Here is an 11,041-nt window from a genome sequence, read left to right on the forward strand (position 1 = left end):
AAGGAGCACCCAACAAATGCTTATTCGGTGGATGGGGTGTCAGAGATAGTCACTCCCCCCCCACCCCCGCCCCCATGTCTGCTCTCCCTATTTCCTTAGTAAACAAGCCTCTAATTTTTGGCTGGGAGCTTGGCTACCTGACTCTGTGACCAAGTGGAAGTGTTATGTGTCAATTTCTAAGAATATTTCTTTCTTTTTTTGAAAAATGGCAATTTCTTATTTTTGAAGGTTTATTTATTTTGACAGAGTGCGTGAGCAGGGGAGGGGCAGAGGGAGGGGGAGAGAGAGAATCCCAAGTAGGCTCTGTGTTGTCAGCACACAGCCTGATGCAGGGCATGATCCCACCAACTGTGAGATGACAATCTGGGCTAAAGTCAAGAGTCAGATGTTTAATTGACTGAGCCACCCAGGCGGCCCTAATGATATTTCTTAAAGGTAAACTGGCATGTACCATTTGCCCCCTTCTTCTTTATCCTTCCTTCATCCTGCTTCCTGGAATGCAACTGTGACGGCTGGAATTCTGATTGCCATCTTGGACCATGAGGACAAGATGCTGGATCAGTGAGCTGGAAGGAGCCCAGGTCTCCGAGGACTGCACAAAACCTCCATACTGGCTCTGGACTGCCTGTCTCAGGAATTTGATGAGAGAAACAGACCTTCCGCTTTTGCTAAGTGTTGTCTTTAATGCTCAAAGTCTGATCCTAGCTGAGGCAGACCAGAAGATAGACAGGCAGATGGAGACAGAGCACTCTTGCAGCCAGAGTTTTTTATGTACACAAAAAACCTTGGCCTTGGGAATGTTGCCCTTTGAATGCTGGGAATCGCCTTGTCCTTGGTGCTGGGGAGCACTCCATAGATCTCTCCAGGGATGGGTGGGCGTGAATGGACGGACCGGGCTAAGCCGTGCTGAGTGTGGACAGTGGTTCTATCTGCCCAAGCCTAGAGTGGGTGCTTCTGGAAGCTGGGAAGCTCCAAGAGGGAGCAAGGAGAGGACTTGCCATCCACTCAGCTGGGGCTCACATGGGCTAAGGTGCTGAGAGCTGTTTGGAGTGACATCAGTGGTGGGCTCAAGGCAGGTGTGGTACCCACCCAGGACACTCTGTTGCGTTCCAGGGGAAGGGAGGGCCGATTAGAAACTGTCCTTAACCCATGAAGGGACTCTGGGCGACACACTCCACCTCAACACCTCGATCCACCCAGTGTAATGTTACGGCATCAGCTCAGGGTTTGGCCCAAATACACAACCCAGTTCTGTCACCTTCCAGTTCCATGACTTCGGCCGAGTGTCTGAAGCCTGCTGAAAGTCCCCTCTCTCCATCCCCAGGGAACTCTCAGAGCTGCTGGGAGGAGGGAGGCAATGTTGGTGAAAGTGTTCTCGGAGCCCAGACACCCTGTCCCGATGCCTTGCTGGCCACCAACCACGTGCCACCTGTTTGACACGTTTCCTCTGACTCCCCACCGCAACCTCTCCAGGTAGATATTACTATGCCCATTTTTCAGGTGAAGAAATTGAGGCTGGAATGTTTAAAATGGTCTTGCCCAAGGTCATGGCTGGGAAGCAGATTCAAACTCAAATCTGGAGTTTCCTTGATTCCCCTGTGCCTGATAGGACCCTGTTACTACCCTTGTCCCCTCAGGGGAGGGTCAAGTCCCAGGTCTCCAGCATGGGTCACTGGGTCCGCTAGACCTCCTGCCCACAGTCCCCTCCCCACCCCCGCCCAGGCTGGTCTCCTCAACCCTCCCCTGGCCAGCTCCCATCAGGTGAAATGTGCCCCCTCTTTCTCTCCCTCCATCCACACACTACCCATCTGTTGTGGGCATCCTCCAGACCTGGGGCCGGGCACATCACCTGCGTTGGCCTGATGTCACTTCACCCTGGGACTCTTCCCTGGCCCACTGAGGTAGCATGTTCTCTCTCGCCTGGGGTTTCTGAGCCCCAGCCCCAGGGAGAGTGGGCTGCACCAGCCCAGGAGAAGAGCCCAGTAACGTCCTTTGTCTATTGTTCAAACGGATTTGAGTTGACTCTCTTCTACTTGGGATTACCCCCCCATCCTTCAAGCTGCATCTCAAGAGCTGTGTCCTCCAGAAAGCTTTTTCGTGTCCCCTCCGGCCCTTACAGACCGCCCCCCCCCCCCATTTCCCAGTTCTTCGTGCTCTAATGTCTCCCAGTGGTCCTTTTCTCCCCAAGATGCAAATTCGTCTAGGGCAGGGGACCCTGGGGCTGGGGCAGCACGGGAGCCAGCACACAGGTTATGAGTTCTGGTGCCGGTGGCCTGACCCCCTCCCCAGGGTGCTCCTGCCCGCCGCTCACCCATCCAAGAGTGAGAGCGCCAGATGGGGATGGGGCCCATGTACTAGTGGAGTGACAGTGAGGCAGCTCAGGCCCCCTCTGGGCCTCCTTCAGCTCCTCTGTGGAGTGGACAAAATGCTTGCCCTGCTGACCTTGGGGGTAGGGCGCTCCGATGAGTGAACGTCAACTGACAACGGCAGTTGGAGGTACTTTGGAAAGGGCAGGCGGTCTTGGTGTGTCAGTGGGTCAGATCGCGGCCTCCCTAGCTTTCTTTCTGTCCCCCGTTGCTCTGTTTCTCCATGCTCCACCTGGGTCCTCCTAGGAGCTACAGCCTCAGGGTGATGGAAGGGACAGGGCTGGGCTTCGTGCCAGCCACAGAGAGATGGGGCTGCCCTGCCCAGTGGACACAGGGCCCTGCTCTCTGTCCCAGGCTCCAGCTCTGAGAAGGTGGGAATAGCTCGGGGGACACCCCGGCTGAGGTGTGAGGAGCCAGGGGCTGGTCACCCAGATGGGACCATAGGGGCAGGATGGGCGGGAAGCCTGGTCTGTGGGACCCCAGACACCATGCAGCCTTCATGGCACAGGAGACCCCAAGACCAGAGAGTCTCGGAGAGTGGGAACAGGCCCAAGGGCACACAACAGGGCTGGGATACGGATCCAGCCCCCAACGGGTGTTCCTGTGGGGCATGTGCTATCTCCTCTAATCTTTTTTTTTTTTATTTTAGACAAAGGATTTATAAATCAGTTTAGGAACTTTTTTTTTTTTTTTAATGTTTACTTATTTTTGAGAGAGAGAGAGAGAGAGAGAGAGAGAGAGAAGGAGCAGGGGAGGGGCAGAGAGAGAGGGAGACACAGAATCGGAAGCAGGCTCCAGGCTCCGAGCCATCAGCCCAGAGCCTGACGCAGGGCTCGAACTCACGGACCGCGAGATCGTGACCTGAACTGAAGTTGGACGCTTAACCGACTGAGCCACCCAGGCACCCAGGTGCCCCAATGTTTACTTATTTTTGAGAGAGAGAGAGAGAGAGAGAAGGAGCAGGGAAAGGGCAGAGAGAGAGAGAGAGAGAGAGAGAGAGAGAGAGAGAATCCCAAGCAGGCTCCACACTGTGAGTGCAGAGCCCGATGTGGGACTCGAACTCACGAATCATGACATCATGACCTGAGCTGAAATCAGGAGTCAGACGCTTCACCAGCTGAGCCACCCAGGCGCCCCGTCCTCTAATTGTCATGAGTCCAGCACCTGTGGGGTTCACAGATGAAGAACAGAACCTTCTTAAACTTCCCCAAAGTCGAGGCTAGGAAGTGGCTGAGGCAGGATTCAGGCGGGGTCTGTTGGTGTCTTTCCAGGACACGATGCTGCAGCCAAATGGTGGACAAGGAGACCAGGACTAGCCTACGGGTGGCGCTGTGTCTTCAGGGGCCACACACATGCCAGCTGGCATTTCTACCGACTGGAGCACCTAGGGTGCCACTTGGGTCCAGGGGTGGCCCTTGGGCGCCCCTGAGCCATGACATGTTGCTCTGTTCAGACCAGCATGCATTTCTCAAGCACCTACTCTATGCCAGGCCTGGGGGCAGGATGGCCAGAAATAGTCACCACAGCCACTTGGTGTGTGTCTGCCTTCAGATGACCCCCAGCACCCCTCCCTCCACAGTCTAGCCATCTGTGGGATTACGGCTTTCACAAACCCCTATTAAACTCAGTCAGCTACAGCGCGTTACCCTCTCCGTTAGAGGAGCCGAAGGCCTTCCCAGCTTGGGACTTGTTCCCCAGACCCTGGCCTTCCTCACTAACGCCATCTCCTGCTTGTTTTCAGACTGACCCCTCAGAAGGAGACCCCAAGCCCCTAAGCGGGGAGCTGAGTAGATAGGCAAGTCTTCTCTGTGTCAAATGCCTAGTTGTATACCACCCCCTTCCCTGCGGCTTCACCCCCCGCCCATCATCGATTTACACCTAGGATGCCATCTGAGGAGGCCTCACCCCCGCCCAGGGCCCTAGCATGGCCCTCAGGGTCCCCAGGCCTTCCCTGTGAACTAAGCCAGAATGAGCTCTTGCCAGAGGTGGCCTCCAAGCCTGAGGAACAAGCTTGCAAGCCTGTCTGGGGGCAGACAGGACACACACACACACACACACACACACACACACATCCTCTCTACTGGTTCCAGGCACCTGTGATGGCAGAGCAGGGTGGTATCCCAAGGCACACCCTCAATCTCGGCCTGGTCTCTGCCACACTGATCCATTTATTCCACAAATATGTGGCCTACTGCGGGCCCACAGTGGGCTAGGCATGGTTCACTGGGCTATAGCAGTGGGTTTCCCTGGGTTCACACTCCAGAGGGGAAAGACAGAGCCAACAGTAAAAGTAATAAATGAGTAAATGATATGGTGTGCCAGGAGGTGACGACTGCCATGAAAAATAGGACCAAGGATGTCAGGAGCGCCGGGTGGGTCGAGGGAAGCAGCATGAAATTCAGTGATCAGGGCAGATCCCCTTGAGAAGGCGGGATTCGAGCAAAAACATGAAGGAGATGAAGGCATGAGTGCCGTGGTTATCTGTAGGCATTCCAGGCACCAAAGCTTGAGCAAAGGCCCTGAGGTCGGCTTGTGCCCTGTGGGCTTGTGGAACAGGGAGAGGGCAGTGTGGCTGCGGTGGAAAGAGAAGGCAGCGGAGGGAGAGGAGGCCAGGAAAGCAGTGTGGATGGAGCCAGACTTCAGCACCTCGAAGCCCCGGCCCCTTCTCATCTCCTGGGTCCTCTCTGCCAAGCGCCTCACTTACTGGGACTCACTTACTGTGAGCCAGGTGCCATGTCAATTGCTTTACAGCATTAATTTATTTCATCGCCTTAACAGCCCTTTGAGGTAGCACCCCTGTCATTAGCATGCCCATTTTAACCTGAGTGAGGAAACTGAGGCACAGAGAGGGAAGCAGCCTACGTGGTGAGGCCTGGGGCCTGGCTCTGAAGCAAAGCCTGGCTCTTGGCCCCTGCGGGGGGGCCCCCCTTGCTGCTCTGGTGCCTTGCGTCAGCCGTCAGCCGGTCCCTCCGGCCAGAGTGCCAGGTGCACCCCCGGCCCGCCACCGCGGGGGGTGGGGATGGAGGGGCCGCGTCACCGCCCACACCTGGAGCGCCTTTCCCCCCATTAGCGCAGAGCCAGCGGGGCCTTACAAAACCGCAGGCCCAGATAAGAGCACAATCGGAAACTGTTCTGCTCTCGGGCCGGCTGTGGGGCTGGGCCGCCGGCCGTGAGGTGCAGGGGGAGGCCGCTGGCAGCACCCCGGCCCTGCTATCAGCAGCCCTGCCCACCCCCTTCCCCATTAGCCCCTTTGAAATTTACCCACCTTATCGGGGCACGAGCTTGCCCAGGGCCGGCTGTTATGCTTTTGTGTCCGGCTGCGGAAGGCCGCCTTCCTCCCGGCCTGGCCTCTGCCCGGAGACCGTGCGGGGGGACACGGGCTGGAAGGAGGACCCGGTCCTCAGACACCGAGGGGCCCTCCTAGTGCACACACAAGATTGCCGGAGGCGCTGCACGGCCCTCCCGGACGCACGCCCCCTGCACCGAGCCTGCAGGACCCAGCGCCTTCGTCCCTTCCTGCAGACGAATCAGCCTCAGCCGGCGGTTCCTACTCGATGCCTGGGGGGCATGTACGGCCTCCTCCTCCTTCTCCTCCTTCTCCTCCGGTCCCTGACCGGTTTCCTCGGCAACCCATGCCTCCAGTCACACCCTCAGCAAATGTTTATTGAGCACCTACTACAGCCAGGCACTGGGGCGCAGCCGTGCAGACTGACCAATGTCACTCTCCTACAGGGCTGACGTTGGCGTGCTGAGGACAGATGATAAATAAACACAAATAAGTAGGACATAGAGTGTGTTAGAGGTGATAACTGCTGCTATGGGGCAAAAATAAGCAAAAACACAGGGCGTGTTGGGCAGTTTTAGGTGTGTGTGTGTGAGGAGACTGACAGGTCTAGGGAAGGCCCGCCTGAAAGGGCAATGTTTGAATCAAGATCCAAAGGATTCTCCTTTGCTCCCTGTCTATGGGGTTAGAATCACAAACACAGACGGCAGAGCCAGGAGGAGAATAGAGATCAGCCAGTCCTACAGACTCCTTTTTTACTGTGGTTCAGAGAGGGCAGTGAAGTGCCCAAGGTCACACAGCACAACAGCAGCAGAGCCCAATAGGAGTTAGAGCCCAGTCAGGACACTTCCCACCATTCCAGCTGCCCCTCACCAGGGGCACCGCCAGGGCCCTGGGCAGAACAGTATGGCCATTGCTGGGCAGCTCTGGGGAGTGGGCTAAGCCTGGAGGGCAGATGCTTGTGGCCATTTGACTCTGCCTTTTGCAGCCAAGGGACCTTCCAGGTCTTCTCTGAGGGTGAAAGTCTTGCCCCCCTGCCCAGAATCATGGTCCTCCTGCTCCCTCACCCACCCACGTATTCTGTCCTTCTCTGGATGTAATGTCTACCAGTTGCCGGACCTTAAGGGTCCTCTAGGAGAGGCTCCTTTCTGCCCTCTACCCTCTCACTCCCAACACACACTTGCTCTCCAGCAAAGGGGCGAGTGGCCTGGAAGGGGGGAGGGAGCAGCGGCTGCCTCTGCGGGCACATAGCACGTGGGGTCACGGGGCCGGGATGGGCAGACTTGTGCCCATGGGCTTTGAGGAGACAGGTGACAGAATGGAGGCTGCAGGCGGCTCAGGCTAGCAGGCTGTTGGGTGGGCCTTCTCCTTGGGTCGTGGGGTTGTGGGGCATCACAGACCCTCAGGGTGCCGTTTCCATTGAGCCGAAGAAGCCAGGCTGCTGGGAAAGAGCGCCGAGTCTCAAGACCAAGTTCAAATTTCAGCTCTGCTGCATTCTCGCTGCGTGACCTTGGGCAAAGCACTTGCCCTCTCGGCCTGCATCTCCGCTCAGTAAAAGGGGAACAAGGGTTCCTTCTTCAAAGGGGTGTCATAGAGAGCAAAGAAAAGGAGCCAAGGAGAGGCCAGTGGGCTCTCCCTTGTGGGGACTTCTGGGTCACTCAACGAGACCATGGCCAGAGTTTAGGGAACACTCTGCATGTGCCAAGTAATTCAGAAGCTTTTCTTAAGGACCCATGTTAGTCGGACTTACCACGATCCTGGGTTTATGACACCCACTCACTGTGCATGCATGGTCCTCTCTTAATTTTTAATAATATATTGAACATGGTGAACGCACTGCCCATCCAGGATCAAGGTTATCACCAGCAATGCTACATGTATTAACTTACTCATTTCTCACATTGGTCCTATAGTTTAGCTCTGAATTGTCCCTGTTTTACAGATGAGGAAACTGAGGCACAATTGAGGGTTTAGGGCACCCTCTCCACTGGGTGATGCTGGAGATGCACTGGGTATGTTCTTCAGGTTGACTTCCCCTTCTGGGCTCCGGGAAGACCTGCCCCTACAAGGTTGGGTAGCTCGGTTGAGGGGATTCCAGCCACCAGTCAGCTCTGCCCCCCTGCAGGGCGCCCTCTTCCACCTGGGGGAGCTGTGAGGAGCAGCCTGCCTAGTCCAGGGCTCCCTGCCTTATGGGCCTCCTCTGGCCCTGTTGGGGCCCCAGTGCTCCCCTTAGCTGAGCTCAATGACCCAAGAGCTTGTCGCTCCTACGCTTTCTCCTATCCTCTTTCTTGGTGGAGCCCAAGAACAGATGAAAGAAATTAAGCACGTGAACGAAGAGGGAAAGGGGTATTAAAAAGAAACAGGGAGCATTTCTGAGAGGAGGGAGTGGGAGGGGTGGAGGTGGGCAAGGCGGGACTCAGCCCCTCTGCCGGCTGCCTCACTCAGGGAGCCCCTGGGCCCCTTTGCTTGTGTGGATCTGACCTTCAGATCCTACTGCCTGAGTCCGCTCCCTCTCCCGTGGTGACTTCCCAGATACAGTGACAGCCACGGTGTTCCCAGAAACCTCCTAAAAATAGTACGGCTGAGGTTGCTCCAGGGGCCTGGGCGGTGGGCAGGACAGCCCAGCTGGGCAGCGGCACCACCAGCCAGGAAGGGCTTGGTGGCCCTCGCCTGCTGCCAGGAATGGCCAGCCCCTGACTTAGGGTTGGGGAGGGTTTGGCAGAGCTGAGGCTAGGCTAAGATTGGGAAGTTCTGGGGCCTGAGCTTTTTTACAAGTGTCTAGATGCAATGTCAGGGGCAGGAACTTTCTGCCTCACACGTGTGGGTCTTGACCTATATGGGGAAGTGGTCACTCTTGAGAACCTACTAAAAGCTGTGGACTCCCCACCTCTGAACTCTCTCTCCCTTCTTCCCACCTCTCTCTCTCTCTCACACACACACACACACACACACCCCAATTCCAAGGGCTCACAGACCCCCTGAAACCTCTCCATGAACTCCGGATTAAGAGTCCTCACCCTAGATCAAGGGTAATTGCCGGCAGGACGGCCTGATTCACCTCCAGCTCACGGCAAAACATCTGGCTCGTGGTAAGTGCCTGATATGTGCTTACTTCCACAAATCCGCAGACATCAACTTGTTGGATGAAGGAAAGGGGAGCTGCAGGAACACACGCTGGATCAGAGTCAGGGGAAGGGAAGGGAAGGGAAGGGAAGGGAAGGGAAGGGAAGGGAAGGGAAGGGAAGGGAGGCTGCGGTGAGGGCTGTCACTCCTCCACTTACCATCCTCCCATGGCTCTCCACGGCCCTCGGAGGAATTGGCAGAGCCAATTCCTGGGGCCATTTTGTGGGGCCTGGGAGGCTCTTGGACCTGCCCCAGTTGTCCGATTTGCAACCACACGTGCAGGTCCTGCTCTAGGAGCTGCCGGAAGCCCTCCCTAAACATTTGCTCTTTCTTACATTTGCTGAGCATCAGCTGCGCGTCACACTGTTCTAGACGCTGGGGACACAGCGGCGAACAAAACAGAGGTCTTGCCCTTGTGGGGCTGACAGTGGCTCTTGCTTCCCAACTTGCTATATGCACTCGTACTTGGTCTTCAGAATCCGTGAGCATCATCTCCTCTGAGAAGCATTCCCCAATCCTGCCATTCTTGGGACCCTGAGATGACAATATCCCACCTTAGCAAATTGTCCTTGGTCCGTCTCCTGCACTGGACTAGGGTTCCATAGAGACAGGGCTTTGTCCTATATGCACTTGGACTCCAGTGCAGTGCCTGGAAAACAGCTGTGCATGGAGTAAAGGGATGGATGGTTGGATGGATGGATGGATGGATGGATGGATGGATGGAATGAATTTATTAGGGCTGGGGCTATCAACCAGGAAGTAGAGGGGAATGAGGGCTTGGCTGAAGTAGACCTGGGAATGTCCCTGGGGAGGCCAGAGGGTGTCGGGAGGGTGCAGGGCTGGGTTCCCTCCTCTTGGTTCCCATGTGAGACCTAATTGGTCTGGACAACAATGGCCACAGGCGTGTGGGAAGGAAGGTCAGGGAAGGGGTGACAGAGAATAGGATCTGTTTCCTCGTCTGGGGTTTCCAGCTACTCTCACCCCACCCTCGTCTGGGGTTTCTAGCTGCTCTCACCCTTCCCCTGCAGTGACTTAAGCTCTGCCAAGCAGGGAGGGCTGTAGGAGAGCTGGGCAATACAAGACCACCTGTGTGGGGCTTCTGAGGGCGGGGGACATTGAGCTCTTACCTCCTTGGGTTGTGACCTCTGTGTCACCAGCTCCAGGAGGGGCTGAGACATTGTCTACCCTGTGCTCAGAACTCAAGACAGCCTCAGAGAGAATACGAGGGCTGCCCACGGTCACACGGTAGGTCAGGGCTTGACTCATTCTTGACTCATTGGCCTCTGCTGTCTTCATTCTCAGGCGGGTCCTACCCAGCTCTGCCAAGCCAAGGAGGGGCTTCTTCTTTGAGGATCCCCTCTCCTCACCGAGGGGCAAGCCAGGCCTGCCTCTGAGGTCCCCAACCCAGCAGGAGATGAGCGGGGGCTGGGCCCATCCCTGGGATACCAGTGAGCAGAAACAGGACAGAGGGTTGGAGGAAAGGAATCTATCCCTCTCCTTCCCACCATCGCAACGCTGTGACTGCCTCCCCGCTTCCTTCACCACTAAGGCCACCTCTCTCCTTTGGCTCCCATCCTGGAGGAGGGGAAAGGAGACAGGGAGAGAGAACAGAAGCCGGGGAGGGGTCTTGTCCTCAGGTGTGCAAGGACGGTAAGAAGGGAGAGGGCATGGGGTGCCTGGGTGGCTCAGTCTGTTAAGTGTCTGACTTCAGCTCAGGTCGTGGTCTCATGGTCGGTGAGTTTGGGCCCCACGTCGGGCTCTGTGCTGACAGTTCAGACCCTGCAGCCTGCTTCATATTCTGTGTCTCCTTCTCTCTGTGCCCCTTCTCCACTCATGCTTTATCTTTCTCTGTCTCTGAAAAATGAATAGACCTTAAAAAATTAAAAAAAAAAAAAAAAGAAGAAGGGAGAGGGCATTATGTGAACATAGCATGCCTCCACTCCCCAGAACTATGATCTCAGAGCTAGAAGGAGCCTCCAGCTGAACTAGTCTAATGATTCATTTTACAGGGATGCAGCAGAGGCCCAGAGAGGAGAGGGACTTGCTCAACATCACACAGCACTCTAACTGCTCAGCTTATAGAGTGTTTGCTCTGGTACCAGACATTCTTCCATGCCCTTTACACATATTTAAAAGAATTTTTTTAAACGTTTATTTTTGAGGGAGAGAGAGCAACAGAGTGTGAGCAGGGGAGGAGCAAAGAGAGAGGGGGACACAGAATCAGAAGCAGGCTCCAGGCTCTGAGCTGTCAGCACAGAGCCTGACGCAG

The sequence above is a fragment of the Panthera onca genome, chromosome B2 (assembly GCF_046562875.1).
Source record: "Panthera onca isolate mPanOnc1 chromosome B2, mPanOnc1 haplotype 2, whole genome shotgun sequence".
Classification (NCBI taxonomy): Eukaryota; Metazoa; Chordata; class Mammalia; order Carnivora; family Felidae; genus Panthera; species Panthera onca.